This window comes from Aulonocara stuartgranti (genome assembly GCF_965226115.1).
Source record: "Aulonocara stuartgranti genome assembly, chromosome: 23".
NCBI lineage: Eukaryota > Metazoa > Chordata > Actinopteri > Cichliformes > Cichlidae > Aulonocara > Aulonocara stuartgranti.
Window position 1 is genome coordinate 20,166,152 of NC_138958.1, and position 18,356 is coordinate 20,184,507.

The following is an 18,356-nucleotide window of genomic DNA, read 5'->3' on the forward strand; positions in this document are numbered from 1 at the left end:
CCATTTATGTAGTTATGTGTGTGTGTGACAGAATGCAGAAATCTAACTTTTGAACATATGCCAACCCCCCAAAAAAGACAAATTATGGAATTTTCTGCAACTGAATATTTCATTAATTTTGGTTGGTCTTCCTTGAGTTTGGCCTCATTGGCTCAGTGGGCATTATAACCTACAACTCTTGCACCAATTTTGAACATAACAATGAAGCTGAAAAAATGTAGTTGTTCACCAGCATCGCAATTCCATTACTTTTTATCCTGGCTTACCTTGGTGTGGTTTGCAAAGTGCTTCAGAAAGATGAGGAAATCTGTTTCTTGCACCCATCCTGATTTATTTCCACTACCAGTACTTCCTACTGGTCCATCTCTGACACAGTGGTCTGCATAATGTATGTGTGGGAACACAAACAGTGGAGGAATTGTGTTGCCAATGGCATTAACCGCATATACAAATGCGACCAGTGAACCTCTCTCTGCTGATGTCGTTGCCCCAACTTGTTTAATATAAGTTAAAGTAATAGTGTGGTAAGTTGTAACATCTGCATTATTGTTACAACTAACCCAGACTGTTGCTGTTACAACTGACCCAGACTCCTATAGCCATGAACTAGCTAACATTACAGCCAACGGCTAAAACATTAGCTCTAAAGACTTACACAGAATATATCCCCATAGACATACAAATAACATAATTTAAGTTTGATGAGTTTAACTGCAAAGCAGATAATGCTATTAGAAATTGAAATAAAGTAGAAAAACTTACTTTTTGGCATACAAATTACTTTTTTTCGTGTTAAATTGTTTGTGTTTGACAAAATGTGCTGATTTTTCACATGTGATAGCACAACTGAGTTGGGCATGCACAGGATTAATCACATCATTTGAAACTTAGCCCTGATTGGAGAAATTGGAAGTGTTACAACTGACCCACGTTACAACTATCCCCGGTCTCCCCTAATCTAATTATCCACACCTAACAACTCCAGCACTTAATCTATAATAAAATGATGACAGAAAAATGTTATAGCACTGCCTTTAGTAGCCTCATACAGCTCCTACTGTTTCCTCCTCATGTCCTTACCAGCCATGTCTGGACAATGTTATGTCATGAGTAATATTTTTTTAAATCCAGCTAAATAAAACACACACATGCACGCACACACAGTGACATTTTAGACCTTCTTCAGAATACTGTATATACTATGGGCATCATGGTGCTGATCCAGAATCCTTACATTATTATTTATTACTAGAGCTACAATAATAAAGCAATGAGGAGGGGGAAGTAATAAATATGAAATAATGTATTTATGATGATTCCATTTGTTTCACTATCCACTCTGTGCAGGGGCAAAGCTTATTACATTTTTAAACAGATACAATAATTTTACTGCTGTAAAATCCAAATTTTGTCTTATTTAAAATAGAAATCTAATATAATCTGCTTTTTTAAAAATATATTATAATTATAATAATGCATAATTATGTGGACATGCACATTAGATCGTTTTTAGTGAAATATAATCCCTCCAGAAAGGCAGGAAAAGCCGGAAACTTACTTTAAAACTAAATATGTTCTAAATACTTTAAAACTAAATTTGTTCCCTAAAACGGTGACAGAGCTACAGACCCATGACAGCCTTACACAGGTAGCCAGCAGCTGTGACCAGCACTACTTGTGCAGTTAATAAAAGGACAGGTAATGTTTGTCGCGCTGTTGCACACACAGCACGCTTATTTGTTTCAGTTCGTCAGTTGCCACAAGACAGCTTACCAACGTGTACATAATAAGCTAATACTCCTGGTGCTATACACTACAGTGTGCGCTGTACACCTACTTACTGGTTTTGTCGCATCAGTCTGTCTCTGAGTTAACTTGTGTTTCTCCTACAGCTCCGGACCGCTAAAAATGCGCGTGCTCTTTGTGAGCTCGTTCCCGGCTCGTAACCAGCGCGTTCTGCCGTCAAGGGCGAACAGACAGGACTCCGCACGCCCACACACATAAAAATAATAATAATAATTTTTTTTTAAAAGTTGCCTCAATAAAAGGGCACTTTGGGCACCCATCAGGAAAGGGGCGGGTGCTCAAGCCCCTCTAGCCCCTCTGCGGTGCGATTTTGTTCAAGAACTAACCCTATTGGTTTAAGGCTTCTCACAAAAAGAAATAAATAAAATAAAAAACAAACAAACATTCAATTCCTTCTTTTTTATCTTTTTTAATTTTTATTTTTGCAAGAGATGTCATGAGGCGTCCTCTGTCTTACGCGGAAACCACTCGCAGTTCCGGATTTGGGCGAGGAATTCAATTTCACAAAAGCTTTGCCTCTGATCTGTGACACGTTTGTTTAGGTTCAAACAAGAATCTGTAAAAGTGAAGTGGGCTGTTGCGATTCGTCAGAATGTGTCTGTGATTTTTTTTTTTTAATTTTAAAAATGCTTTCTTTAACAAATAACTCCCACGGGCAGCCGTCTGTCCGTCTACAGTTCAGCTTGTGCCAAAAAGTCACTTCGGAAGTGTTTTTATGTCTGTCTTTACTTCTGTTACTAAATAGACTGAACATGATTAACGAAAGGGTTTTATATAAAATTAAGAAACTACCTGTTTTACAAGTATATTTGTGGCTATGCGTTATTGTACCATACCACTTAAAGTCCCTCCCGGACAGATCGCTCTTAAAAGCACATTTTTTAATATCTAAAAAATGTGCTTTATTTAACATTTTTAATATCAAAAATAATTTTTACCCTTTGATAAAAAGAAAAAGCCACTTTACCATAAACTAACTGCAGCTTTTGCAACAGGAATATTCTTTCTGGCTCGTTTTTTTGGCAAATACTACAGGTGGTCAGGGTTTCAATCACATTTTGCTGGGCTGTTGCTGTCTAAAGTTGAACTATTTTGTAGGAAGGATTTGTATGAAAATGAACGGTTTTTAGTATCATCCAAAGAGTGCGCATCTCCACAAGTTTGTGTGTTCTGTCTTTGCCTGATCTCTGTTCGTTTGTTTGCTTTAATGGAGTGAAACCCACACTCACCCGCAAACAGAAACCACCTCAGTAACCGGCAACGGTCACGGCCCACTCTAATGTGCCCCACTTCAGGGCGCACCGTCTCTTTCATCATCATCTTTCATCATTTCTTGTGTGTCTTTTTTTTTTTTTTTTTTTTTACTTTTACCAGCAAATGTTAAGCGGTAACCTCATCGAAAAGCTCACCTCTTTTAAATTGTTGCTTTTTTTTTTTTTTAATTGTATCTCTGATAAAATCGTGATTGTGCCAAAACCCCTGAAGGCAAACTGTTGCCAAAGCCAGGTGTGTTTGACTTTAAGACGGTTAAAGGCAACTTAACTCCAAGTAATAAAGCAGGATCTCAAAGCACTGCACTCAAACAACATAATATATTAAACATATAATAATATAAAACTAACTTTAAGTATGACGTATTTTTCTTATACTCTTTCTGACCACATGGCCCTTTAGAATAAAAGTCACAGAAACTTTCCAATGAAACACAAGCTGAACAACTCCAAACATTAATTAGATCAAGACGTAATTAACGAAAGAGAAAAATTAAGCTTACTGTTGATTCATACATTGAAGAAGAGAAAGAAGACTCTGCGCTCCACATCTGAAAGACTGAAAAGGCGCGTGAGCTGCTCAGGAGGCTGAACAGGCGGGAGGGGGGAGGAAACCACCCCGGTTCACCAACGATATTCTGCCCTCTCACGTCCCTCACTTTAATATAAGCAAACACGTTGGAGTCGAGCACAGCGCATAGATGCTGATAGATACCACAGTTGACTCTAGATTTGGATAAAATAAAACCGTCAAAGCAGCCAGTAGGCTTTTATTATGAAGGGCCAGAACCAGAAGCAAAGGCTTTTACATGCCATTTTTATGGAAATAAGAAGCATTCTTAGATTTTTTTTTTCTAATCCAATTAAAGTTTGCCTAACAGGGGGAGAGAAAAATCAGACAGTGATAACACAACTAAACACAAAATACAGGTTATACATGAAGGCGCTTAATATTAACAGGAGGCGGAAAAATCCAAGCCTACACGGCACTGTGTGAAAAACATTGTTTGTTTTAATCTAATAACTGATTGGGCCACCCTTAACAGCAACAACTGCATTCAAGCACTTGTGATAACTGGCAAAGAGTCTTTTACAGCGCTGTGTAGGAATTTTGGACCACTCATCTTTGCAGATCAGATTGTCACATTGGAGGGTTTTCAAGATTCCAGTCAGAGCTTGATTGACTAGGCCACTTGATAACAAACACCTTCAGTTAGAAACTCCATGCTGTGTTTGCGCTATCTTTGTCTGATATTTAAATTTGCTTGATGAGATGATGTGAAGAACATGCAAAGAAAAGAAAAGAGCAAATCAGGAAGGGGACAGCGATTTTATGCAGTGGATCACAGAGATAGGATCGTATTTTGTACTGGCTTTTTGATACATAAGGACATTAAAATGGCAGGTACAACTGCACTGAGGAGCCACAAAGGTTTGCATTACAAAATTCATAAACATAATGAACCTCAAATTAGTCCAAAAATCACAAGAGGACAACATGAAAGCCTCACAAAATTTAAATTACAGACAGAAAGAGATGAATTACTATATGAAGGATGTTACAGTCTATCCAACAGGTGAACATAATGCATCATTTCGAGATATGAGGCAGAAAGAAGCCACTCAAAATTTCAGAAAGGTGAAAAAATACATTTAACATACGTTGACCCTTTGTTAGCACTTGAAACCAGGGGCGATTTTAGCCCATTTTTGGGGGTGCTGAAGCACTTGGTTGAGACGTAACATTTTAACAACAAAAGTATATTTACTTATATTTACCCCCCCCCCCCCCCCAAAAAAAAAAAGAAGAATGGTTTGTTCCAGCTCTCCAGCACCCTTGCTGCCAGAGCGATGGTGGCTGAGACGCAGCGGAGCGGAGGTGTAAGTGCCTGGCTTAAAACAAGACATATTAACTGCATTTAACCTTCAGTTACTTTTTATATAGTTAGGTAGGCGTCAGGCCATGTTTCTTTTTAACTGAAAAACATTACACCAGGTAACCTGCAGTGTTGAAAACTTTTCCGACAATATTTGCTACCCTACAATCTATGGAACGCCAGGACTGCCATAATGAATTAATTAAATACACCATTAAATAATTAATTAAATGTGTCAATAATTAATTAAAATTGGAATTAATTAATTAAATAAATAGTTATGATATATGTAATTAATTAATTATTGACACATTTAATTAATTATTTATGTATTTCACGTTTTAATTAATTATTGACACATTTAATTAATTAATTATTGACATATTTAATTAATTATTGACACATTTAATTAATTATTTAATGATATATTTATTTATTTCATTTTGGCAGTCTTGGCACCTGGCTCTCATCATGAAATTATTTTATCTGTCAGCCTCACCCATCAAACTCAGGGGGCGGGGTTAACCCTGATCGAGTCAAAACCATTGCTTTGGCCTGGTGGCCATTGTTTCTAGCACACAACAACCGGCATGTGGAAGCTAACAGAACTGAGCTTTGAAAAACCCTGTTTGTGTGTTACCAAATACCGTTTTAATATTTTTTTAGCCGAGAATGTAGTGGTTTAATCTTCATGTGTCTGGTCGGTTTGTCAAGATACAGCCTCTTTGCAAAAGTGTTTCGATGATTTCGGAGATGTCTGCCCAGTCTCACGGCAAAGCGTGGGATAGACCCGCTCGCCTCGCAAGCAATCCCACCGACAAAGCGCAGGCCCCGGTACACAGCTGTAGTAACCCCCGCTGACTTCTTTTACTGAGGTTATATTTATCGGTGTTTTATTTCCTGATGTTCTTATGTGTCCTACGTGTTTCAGTCGCCAATTCTGAATTATAACTAACATTAAAAACATGTTTAAGGAGGAGAGAGAGCAAATAAATCTGTTTAACATCTGATCTTTGGGTTTTTGTTCAGTAATCAGCGTGACCTGTGTATAAACGCATAAAAGAGATAACGTTGGTGTTTCCGTCATGTAGTAACTGCTGGCTTTAACTGTACAAAGGTTGTTCGACACTATGAAACACATACAGACTTCATGATGTTCGGCTAATATTTTTATTGTGAATATTAATCATGCTGACCTCGCTCTGTACACCACGCAGCGAGGTCAGCATATCCACGATATCCTCAGCTCCATGAGTTAACACAAAGTTTCCCAGCTGACTATCTAACTGCCAACTATTCCAGAGACGTGAAAATATACAGCATAAAGAAAAGTGTAAGAGACTCAGCAGCAGATTAGAATAACAGTTATACATTTAATAAATCACCAAATGAATCCAAGAAACGAGCAAACCTGTTCCGACAATTTGAATTTGTATTCCCTCAGCTGCAGACTCGCTGCTGTTTAAATGTTTGAAAAGGAAGATTAGATATAAACAAACGTCAAACATAGACTCAGTCTGCCTTCACATTTGATATGAGGCCAGCACGTATAGTGGCCTCAGCAGGCTATTACTGAAATACACATGCTATATCATAAACTATGATATAAATAGGGAGGTCCTATTAACATGTTTAGTTTTAAAGGACACCTTCCTGCCTTTAGTCTCATTCATGAGCAGTATTCGTTTTCTTCTAACATCCAGAAGTCTGCACAATGTGTTTCATAGTTTGTAACAAGCCTTTGACAGGTAAACATAACATGACCGAAAAAGCAAAAAAAAAGAAAAAAAAAAGAGAGAGAGTGTTGACATAAGAAGAGAAAATTCTCTCAATTATGGAGACAGACAAATGGTTCATTTATGTTTGATGTGTGTTTATTCCTCCCTAAATATCGTCGGTGAAGTTTGCCATGCACGTCAAATTTTCCTGCGCATTTTTATACCTCTGCCAACAGAGAGAGAAAAAAAATCACATTCTAACAGACAGCTGGTGCTTAGAATACAGTTGAATAACTATTAAAAAACAGATGATATTTAGATGATAGTTCAGTCTAACACATGTGCCAGTGAACCATTAAACGTCTGTGAAACTATGCAGTTATGAAACGTAACTTTAACCTCAGCCAAACCGATTTGCTCAGTTGTAAATAAAACAGCGAAGTAAACGTGACCCGACAGACAGAACCTGAGTGAATGAAGTCCAGCGTTTAACCACTGAGAGCTAAAACTCAGCTGAGGTTTGAAAGCTGTGTGCCGGTGATTGGACATCAGCCGCTGATAAAGCTGTTCGCCTATAAAGTGCTCTGTAAGGAAACAAGCTCCAGCAGCTCTGCGCTCGGGGAAAATACTATATTTACTTATCTTGTGCAGAAAAATGCGCTGACATTGCGTTATATCGAGCACCGGCTGCCCGGTTAAACTGTGACTATCACCAGGTAACGTAGGCGTGTTTCTTGAATTAGCAGCAGGTGTTAAACAGCTGACAGATGAGGAGGAGGATGCATGCAGGTAAACTGAGGGTCTGCTGAGCTGATCGCTGGTTTCGTGAGAAAAATGTCAGCTCGTTCTTTATGTTACAGAAGCACAGAGACACAAGACCAGGCGGAAAGAGACGATCGTTCGGTGAAAATGAGAATCTGCGAATGCAACATGTGGAACACGGAGAGTGGAATATGTAAACAAACCGGTTAATGTACCCCCTCGGTGCACTCTGCATGCTAACTGTTAGCAGAGCTAGTGAAATCTCTGAAAACATCTGAGCACTTTTGCAAGCATGTTCTATGTTGACAACCTGACCAGACATACGGCGCGACATTCGTGGCTAAAACACTGTTAAAAGTGTAGCTGGTGACAGAAAAACGGGGTATTTTAAAAATACATAAATAATTAATTAAATGTGTCAATAATTAATTAATTACATGTGTCATAACTATTTATTTAATTAATTAATTCCAATTTTAATTAATTATTGACACATTTAATTAATTATTTAATGGTGTATTTAATTAATTCATTATGGCAGTCCTGGCGTTCCATAACAATCCGTCCTACTCTGTAGTAAAATCAGCGACATTTGACCGTCCTATTGCTCCCATTGAAATATATACAGCCTATTTAAAATCTAAAACTTTAAATTGTCCGTAGCCTACTGTTGTTACCACTGTCCTGTTGGAAATGGATACTAACTAGCTGACTGACTGAATGCCCATTAACCTGATAACTCCTATTGTGTGTGTGTGTGTGTGTGTGTGTGTGTGTGTGTGTGTGTGTGTGTACACAGAGACAGCCAGGTTCATAATGGATATAAGGAAGTTTTTGTTTTTTTTTTAAGAAAAGGAGCCACATTCAGGTAAAAGTGTAAAATCAAATGATCCATCAATCAAGAATAATGTTGGATCAGTGTTTCAATGTTTATATCTTTTATTAGATGTTCATGTGGTTTGGTTATTTGCCTTTTGGTTTAAAGTACACTGAGAGAGGACTTTTTGTTAGTGATCTTAATAGAATTTTTTTCATATTAATGTAATTTTTCATCTAATTGAATCTACTTGTGTATGATTGTCAGTCCAAAGAGGGGAGGTGTAAAGGTCCCGTTTTGTTTATTGATCTAAGCCTGAACAGCTACGCGTAGTGTCCAGTAGAGCAGCGGTCCCCAACCCCCGGGCCTCGGACCGGTACCGGTCCGTGAGTCGTTTGGTACCGGGCCGCGAGAGTTGAGGCTCAGGTGTGAAATGTATGGTTTTCAAGGTTTTTATCGGTTTTCAGCGTTATTTTGTTATCGTTTTTATCGTTAACTCGGTTTTCCTTGGTCTTTTCATGTGTGTTATGAATAAATCTTCTTTTTTTCGGTACCGGTACTCGTTTTATTTTGTTGTATTTATCCGCGACACCTTAAAGGCCGGTCCATGAAAATATTGTCGGGCATAAACCGGTCCGTGGCGCAATAAAGGTTGGGGGCCACTGCAGTAGAGGGCTCTGTTGCTTAGTTAGCGGCAAGCTGCACTTCCAGCTCAGACCGGTTTTGTGACGCACATGTCCCAGTAGGCAGCTCTCAATGAAGCGCAAAGCAGCGTGATACCGGACTCTAGCGAAATTAACAATTTGCAGCCCTTGGAATGCGGAGCGAGGTACATGTTTTAAGTTGTATTTGTTTGCTTAATTGATATTTTGTTGTATTTTCTGCTTTATTTGAGTTCATATTTGTAATAAGCGTCTAAGAAAATGTATTTTGTGTTTCTGTTTAGTTTTCACGGTGCATTGGCGCACCTCAGCACTGTTAGATTCTGAATGAATCTCAAAGTAAAAATTACTGCACCCGTCGAGGCTCTCTCTATTTCTTCCTTGGTCCGAGGGACTGCTACAGGAGGAGAAAGTACAAGGTCAGGAAGATCCAGGTAAGAAAACAGACAGGGAACAGTGACAGGCAAAACAGAAACTGTTAAACTGACAAAGAGAAAAAACTGATTTCACACAATCTGGAAGTTGTGTCCTCCCTATATTAAAGCTGCTACACAGAATCTGCAAAACAAACTGGGTTGAAACATTTTTGACCCTCTTTAACAACATTCCAACAAAACATTATCATTGATTGCGGAGATTAAAATTAATGATATATTTTTATGTGGTTCAGCCACAACTCTACTGAAACCTCAGCCAGTAATAGGTCGGCCAACTTTTGGACCGTCCAGTTGTCTGTATGACTGCCGCTGTACGTACATCACATTTGCACACTATCAGAAAGTGCCAAATGGTGCCCTGGTGGAGTGAGGAGCTGTAAAGAGAAGCAGATGCTCTGTTTATATTCTAAAAATGTTTTAAGCTTGTTTCAAAGATTCTGTACTGCAGCTTTAAATGTTTTTCAAAAGCACACAGACACTTATCAGTGTTTCTCAAACTTTTTACAGTGTGTACCACCTGATAAAAATGTCAAGCTCTCCTAAGTAGCCGGGTGTGTTCTGAGCCCTCTGCTATACACTCTCTTCACCCATGACTGTATTTCCTCCTGCGCGTCCAATCTCATTGTTAAGTTTGCAGATGACACTACAGTGCTCGGACTTATATCCAACAATGATGAGACAAACTATAGGACAGAGGTGCAACAACTAGAGTCATGGTGCCACGACAATAACTTGGTCTTAAACACCAAAAAGACCAAGGAGATCATTGTAGATTTCCGGAAGAGGGGTCATAACAACCATCTGCCTCTCTTCATTGGCAGTGAGGCGGTGGAGAGGGTGAGCAGTTTTAAATTCTTGGGGGTAACTGTGACCGAGGACCTGTCCTGGGGCAACCATATCACCTCAGTTGTACGGAAGGCCCAACAGCGCCTCTACTACCTGAGGAGACTGCGGAGCGCACACATTCCCAGATCTCTGATGTTGAACTTCTACAACTGTGCCATCAGCAGCGTTCTGACATATGGATTTCTAGTGTGGTTCCCCAGCTGCACCAAGGCCGATCAGCAAGCACTCCAGCGGGTGGTGAAAGAAGCTGGCAGAATTATTGGAACAAGTCTGCCAGAGATCAGTAATATCTTCCCCACTCGCTGTCTGAGGAGGGTGCACAGTATCCTGCGGGACCAACATCACCCTGCGCGCCACCTTTTCCATCTGCTGCCCTCAGGGAGAAGGTACAGGTCTATACAGGCCAGAACATCCAGACTGGCCAACAGCCTGTATCCACAGGCTGTGAGGCTCCTGAACTCTCTGCCCCCCTCTCACGGACAATAACCATATCCAACTTCTTAATAGCAATGAACTGGTCTGCATTGGTGCATCATATCTTTATTCTCTTCCCCCCCTCTTTCTTAAATAGATAACTATCATATCTGATATCATATCTCACAGTACAATAATATTGAATGGGTTGCATTGTTGTATTTTGTCATGTTCTCAGGTCTTTGTCTGAATTTCTACGAACATTATTGCTAAGGATTGTCTTATTGCATTGGAGTCACACTGGGTTAAATATGTACACTTGGGTTTTAAGGGGTATTTATTATTTTCTTCTTTTTTTTGGTTGTATGGAAGCCCCAAACGCAATTTCATTGTTCTTGACAATGACAATAAATAAATAAATACTAAGTACCATTATGAAAGCATGAAAGTCATAAACCTTTAAACACAAAATTATTATTAAATTAGTAAAATTAGTATCTGCAGTAAAGATTTTTTCATACACTGTATACATTGTACCACAGGCAAAGTTGCCTCCATCTTAATAGTTTTTTATTAATATTTTGTAATAATTTATTCTGTTTTGGGAGTGTTTTTTATGTATCTGTATTATACTGTTTACTTTTTGCATTTCACCCCCATGTCATACTGTGTATGGTTGTGTGTGTGTGACAAATAAAATTTGAATTTGAATTTTTACTCACTATTGGTGTCATTCATTGTCCCCCCCACCCCCAGTAATTACGGTTAGGATATATATATATATATATATATATATTTTTTTTTTATTCCAATACATTCTTCTTTTGCAGAATTTAAATAACCTTTATCAGATTTGATGGTTTTGTTCCAGACTTTTCAAAAAAGTGTTCTGGTTTTCTTTCATGAATGTGGGGATTCAATTGTGTTAAAATGTACAAAACAGTGATGTCATGTTTTGTGACGAGGATCCAGGCAGAGAGACTTGATGAATTTAAGAATCTTATGATTTAATAAAGAAATTTGCAGACTTGCACAGAGATGGTAAAATTTTGATGACTGATAACAGAGAGGAAGACAACAGATGACAAGGACAGGGAGGAACAGGTGTTTAAATGCACCAAGGAGACAGTCATAGTGAACTCGGGACAACTGGAGACATTTAAGGATGCAGGGACTGAAAGAGACAGGGAAGAAGTCTCATCGTGACATGTAAAGTTTATCTTGCTTGGCTGGGCAGCTCTCTGGGTGCTCAGCACCCCCAAAGCTCTGATCCTAGAATCGCCCCTGCTTGAAACTAATTTTATCAACGGAAGATTCTTATTTTTGAAGGCTGTAAATATTAAACTTTGTGAGACAGTGAATACCAGCTGGTAACAGTAAAGTACAAATGTACTGTTCACCAGCCGTAGATAAACATCATTACTACTAACGATGGCAGTCGCTTCCAGAGCGTTAAGGATGGATCAGCTCCCCAACTGCTCCACGTTTCATCCTACTTTGACTTCAGGAACTTTATGCAGTACGTATCCCACACCTCCCCAGTGCACCAAAGAAAGAAAGAAAGAGGGCAAACACGTGATTGATCTCTCCTTAAACATAGGACGACACATCATCTCATGGTTTTTTTTTTTGTTGTTGTTTTTTATTCTTACTAAAGAGATGTAGCAAAGGTGCTATCAGTGTTGTACTGCAAGTATTCACCAAAATGTAACTTCATTGGCAGCTGTCATGTAGTGGAGAGCCAACATTGTGATTTTAAAACGCTGCATAAACAAGATAAGGATCGCGTTTACAGTTAGCCGCATGCTATCAGCCGCCAACTGGTTGTTTGTGTCACGGCTGCACAGCAGTCGTGTGGTGAATTGAGTAAAGGATCCAAGATGCAGGCACTGACTGGGGTGCGAGTGAATATTTATTTGCAGAGGTGATAAGGGGACAAAAACAGGAGGAGCAGAGCGGGGAGTAAACCAACCTAAACTGGGGAAAACTAAAGAACTCAACTTAAACCAAACACGCACAGGGGGAGGAACAAAATACACAATGAAAGATGGCGGAGAGACGCAGACTAAACACCAGGTTACACAGAATGATGCAGACGGACACGGAGTTAAACAGACGACGCGACAGAGAGCACAGGAAAACACAGGGCTTAAATACACGGGGAGTAATCAGGGAATGGGCCACAGGAGGGAGACACAGCTGGGAGCAATAAGGCTAACGAGACAGGGGAGAGGTAAAACTGAACACACTGACATGAGACATGAACTTTCAGAATAAAACAGGAAACTAACAGACACAGAGAATCAGACAGGACACTGAACATGACAGGCAGACTCATGAGCAGACACAATAACACCATGGACAGACAGAGGGAACACAGAGAAGTGGGAGCAGGCAGGCAAAGAACAGAAACCTAACAAATGGCAAAATCACAACAGAATACACACTCGGAATGAACAAAAGCATAAGGAAACACAAAACACTGAGTCCTCAGACTCAGGACCATGACAGTACCCCCCCCCCTCAAGGGCTGGCACCCGACAGCCCAACAGAAACACAAAAACGGACCAAAACCAAAAAAAAACCCCACGAACCAAAAAACAGAAAACGACCTGACCAGGGCGGGCGGTGGGGGTCCAGGACGGAGGGACACAGTCCGAAAAGGCCCAGACGGACAAGGTCAGGGGGCCGACCCGGAGGCCAAAACAGTTCAGTTCCGGGGGCCGACCGTGTGAAAGGCAGCGGCAGTGGGGCAGGTCCGGAGGCCGGCCACGTGGCGGCGTTCAGGAGGGCGTTCAGGAGGGCGTCCACGGTGGCGGAGATGCCCAACAAGCGGCTGGCAGATGACCGACGATGTGGAGGTGGTAGTAGGGGACCTGAAGGCTGCGTGGCCCCTGCAGCCCCAGGCGAAGCGGAGGCTGGACCAGACGAGGCGGAGGCGGAGGCGGAGGCTGGACCAGACGAAGCTGATGAGGACGCTGAAGCAGAAGCTGGACCAGGCGAGGATGATGAGGATGCTGGAGCCGGACCAGGCGATGCTGATGAGGATGCTGGAGCCGGACCAGGCGATGCTGATGAGTATGCTGGAGCCGGACCAGGCGACGCTGATGAGTATGCTGGAGCCGGACCAGGCGACGAGGATGAAGACACGGAGGCTGGACCAGACGAGGATGAAGACACGGAGGCTGGACCAGACGAGGATGAAGACGCGGAGGCTGGACCAGACGAGGATGATGATGCAGAGGCTGGACCAGACGAGGATGCAGAGGCTGGACCAGACGAGGATGCAGAGGCTGGACCAGACGAGGATGAAGACGCGGAGGCTGGACCAGACGAGGATGAAGCAGTGGCTGGACCAGACGAGGATGCAGAGGCTGGACCAGACGAGGATGAAGACACGGAGGCTGGACCAGACGAGGATGATGAAGCAGTGGCTGGACCAGACGAGGATGATGAAGCAGTGGCTGGACCAGACGAGGATGCAGAGGCTGGACCAGACGAGGATGCAGAGGCTGGACCAGACGAGGATGAAGACACGGAGGCTGGACCAGACGAGGATGAAGACAAAGCAGATGCTGAAACCGGACCAGGCGAGGCCGAAGACTCTGAGGCCGCAGCAGGCGAGGGTGATGAGACTGCAGCTGGTGATGAGACTGCAGCTGATGGCTGGACGGGCTCCTCGGGCCCCCCAGCAAAAACAGTCTCAGACCCAGTGGGCACTGGAGCCCCTGGCACACACAGAACAGAACCAGCAGGCACACGGGCCTCTGGCAGGAACGCAACAGAACCAGCAGGCACACGGGCCTCTGGCAGAGACAGAACAGAACCAGCAGGCACACGGGCCTCTGGCAAACACATGGCAGACTGCAGCTGCACAGAGCATTGAGTCTGCTCAGGCAGCGACGGCTGGTAACATTTTAACAACAAAAGTATATTTACTTATATTTACCCCCCCCCCCCCCCCAAAAAAAAAAGAAGAAGAATGGTTTGTTCCAGCTCTCCAGCACCCTTGCTGCCAGAGCGATGGTGGCTGAGACGCAGCGGAGCGGAGGTGTAAGTGCCTGGCTTAAAACAAGACATATTAACTGCATTTAACCTTCAGTTACTTTTTATATAGTTAGGTAGGCGTCAGGCCATGTTTCTTTTTAACTGAAAAACATTACACCAGGTAACCTGCAGTGTTGAAAACTTTTCCGACAATATTTGCTACCCTACAATCTATGGAACGCCAGGACTGCCATAATGAATTAATTAAATACACCATTAAATAATTAATTAAATGTGTCAATAATTAATTAAAATTGGAATTAATTAATTAAATAAATAGTTATGATATATGTAATTAATTAATTATTGACACATTTAATTAATTATTTATGTATTTCACGTTTTAATTAATTATTGACACATTTAATTAATTAATTATTGACATATTTAATTAATTATTTATGTATTTCACATTTTAATTAATTATTGACACATTTAATTAATTATTGACACATTTAATTAATTATTTAATGATTTATTTATTTATTTCATTTTGGCAGTCCTGACGCCTGGCTCTCATCATGAAATTATTTTATCTGTCAGCCTCACCCATCAAACTCAGGGGGCGGGGTTAACGCTGATCGAGTCAAAACCATTGCTTTGGCCTGGTGGCCATTGTTTCTAGCACACAACAACCGGCATGTGGAAGCTAACAGAACTGAGCTTTGAAAAACCCTGTCTGTGTGTTACCAAATACCGTTTTAATATTTTTTTAGCCGAGAATGTAGTGGTTTAATCTTCATGTGTCTGGTCGGTTTGTCAAGATACAGCCTCTTTGCAAAAGTGTTTCGATGATTTCGGAGATGTCTGCCCAGTCTCACGGCAAAGCGTGGGATAGACCCGCTCGCCTCGCAAGCAATCCCACCGACAAAGCGCAGGCCCCGGTACACAGCTGTAGTAACCCCCGCTGACTTCTTTTACTGAGGTTATATTTATCGGTGTTTTATTTCCTGATGTTCTTATGTGTCCTACGTGTTTCAGTCGCCAATTCTGAATTATAACTAACATTAAAAACATGTTTAAGGAGGAGAGAGAGCAAATAAATCTGTTTAACATCTGATCTTTGGGTTTTTGTTCAGTAATCAGCGTGACCTGTGTATAAACACATAAAAGAGATAACGTTGGTGTTTCCGTCATGTAGTAACTGCTGGCTTTAACTGTACAAAGGTTGTTCGACACTATGAAACACATACAGACTTCATGATGTTCGGCTAATATTTTTATTGTGAATATTAATCATGCTGACCTCGCTCTGTACACCACGCAGCGAGGTCAGCATATCCACGATATCCTCAGCTCCATGAGTTAACACAAAGTTTCCCAGCTGACTATCTAACTGCCAACTATTCCAGAGACGTGAAAATATACAGCATAAAGAAAAGTGTAAGAGACTCAGCAGCAGATTAGAATAACAGTTATACATTTAATAAATCACCAAATGAATCCAAGAAACGAGCAAACCTGTTCCGACAATTTGAATTTGTATTCCCTCAGCTGCAGACTCGCTGCTGTTTAAATGTTTGAAAAGGAAGATTAGATATAAACAAACGTCAAACATAGACTCAGTCTGCCTTCACATTTGATATGAGGCCAGCAGGTATAGTGGCCTCAGCAGGCTATTACTGAAATACACATGCTATATCATAAACTATGATATAAATAGGGAGGTCCTATTAACATGTTTAGTTTTAAAGGACACCTTCCTGCCTTTAGTCTCATTCATGAGCAGTATTCGTTTTCTTCTAACATCCAGAAGTCTGCACAATGTGTTTCATAGTTTGTAACAAGCCTTTGACAGGTAAACATAACATGACCGAAAAAGCAAAAAAAAAGCAAAACAAAAGAGAGAGAGTGTTGACATAAGAAGAGAAAATTCTCTCAATTATGGAGACAGACAAATGGTTCATTTATGTTTGATGTGTGTTTATTCCTCCCTAAATATCGTCGGTGAAGTTTGCCATGCACGTCAGATTTTCCTGCGCATTTTTATACCTCTGCCAACAGAGAGAGAAAAAAAATCACATTCTAACAGACAGCTGGTGCTTAGAATACAGTTGAATAACTATTAAAAAACAGATGATATTTAGATGATAGTTCAGTCTAACACATGTGCCAGTGAACCATTAAACGTCTGTGAAACTATGCAGTTATGAAACGTAACTTTAACCTCAGCCAAACCGATTTGCTCAGTTGTAAATAAAACAGCGAAGTAAACGTGACCCGACAGACAGAACCTGAGTGAATGAAGTCCAGCGTTTAACCACTGAGAGCTAAAACTCAGCTGAAGTTTGAAAGCTGTGTGCTGGTGATTGGACATCAGCCGCTGATAAAGCTGGCTCGCCTATAAAGTGCTCTGTAAGGAAACAAGCTCCAGCAGCTCTGCGCTCGGGGAAAACACTATATTTACTTATCTTGTGCAGAAAAATGCGCTGACATTGCGTTATATCGAGCACCGGCTGCCCGGTTAAACTGTGACTATCACCAGGTAACGTAGGCGTGTTTCTTGAATTAGCAGCAGGTGTTAAACAGCTGACAGATGAGGAGGAGGATGCATGCAGGTAAACTGAGGGTCTGCTGAGCTGATCGCTGGTTTCGTGAGAAAAATGTCAGCTCGTTCTTTATGTTACAGAAGCACAGAGACACAAGACCAGGCGGAAAGAGACGATCGTTCGGTGAAAATGAGAATCTGCGAATGCAACATGTGGAACACGGAGAGTGGAATATGTAAACAAACCGGTTAATGTACCCCCTCGGTGCACTCTGCATGCTAACTGTTAGCAGAGCTAGTGAAATCTCTGAAAACATCTGAGCACTTTTGCAAGCATGTTCTATGTTGACAACCTGACCAGACATACGGCGCGACATTCGTGGCTAAAACACTGTTAAAAGTGTAGCTGGTGACAGAAAAACGGGGTATTTTAAAAATACATAAATAATTAATTAAATGTGTCAATAATTAATTAATTACATGTGTCATAACTATTTATTTAATTAATTAATTCCAATTTTAATTAATTATTGACACATTTAATTAATTATTTAATGGTGTATTTAATTAATTCATTATGGCAGTCCTGGCGTTCCATAACAATCCGTCCTACTCTGTAGTAAAATCAGCGACATTTGACCGTCCTATTGCTCCCATTGAAATATATACAGCCTATTTAAAATCTAAAACTTTAAATTGTCCGTAGCCTACTGTTGTTACCACTGTCCTGTTGGAAATGGATACTAACTAGCTGACTGACTGAATGCCCATTAACCTGATAACTCCTATTGTGTGTGTGTGTGTGTGTGTGTGTGTGTGTGTGTGTGTGTGTGTGTACACAGAGACAGCCAGGTTCATAATGGATATAAGGAAGTTTTTGTTTTTTTTTTAAGAAAAGGAGCCACATTCAGGTAAAAGTGTAAAATCAAATGATCCATCAATCAAGAATAATGTTGGATCAGTGTTTCAATGTTTATATCTTTTATTAGATGTTCATGTGGTTTGGTTATTTGCCTTTTGGTTTAAAGTACACTGAGAGAGGACTTTTTGTTAGTGATCTTAATAGAATTTTTTTCATATTAATGTAATTTTTCATCTAATTGAATCTACTTGTGTATGATTGTCAGTCCAAAGAGGGGAGGTGTAAAGGTCCCGTTTTGTTTATTGATCTAAGCCTGAACAGCTACGCGTAGTGTCCAGTAGAGCAGCGG

At 40.7% G+C, this 18,356-nt stretch overlaps 1 long non-coding RNA gene across 1 annotated transcript; it reads left to right on the top strand.

Annotated features, from left to right (window-relative positions):
- Window positions 1–8,624: 8,624 nt before the first annotated feature.
- Window positions 8,625–11,313, top strand: LOC309700891. The gene is made up of 3 exons (XR_014274788.1): window positions 8,625–9,080; window positions 9,198–9,347; window positions 10,172–11,313. It is a non-coding gene; the product is annotated as an uncharacterized lncRNA (long non-coding RNA).
- Window positions 11,314–18,356: the final 7,043 nt, after the last annotated feature.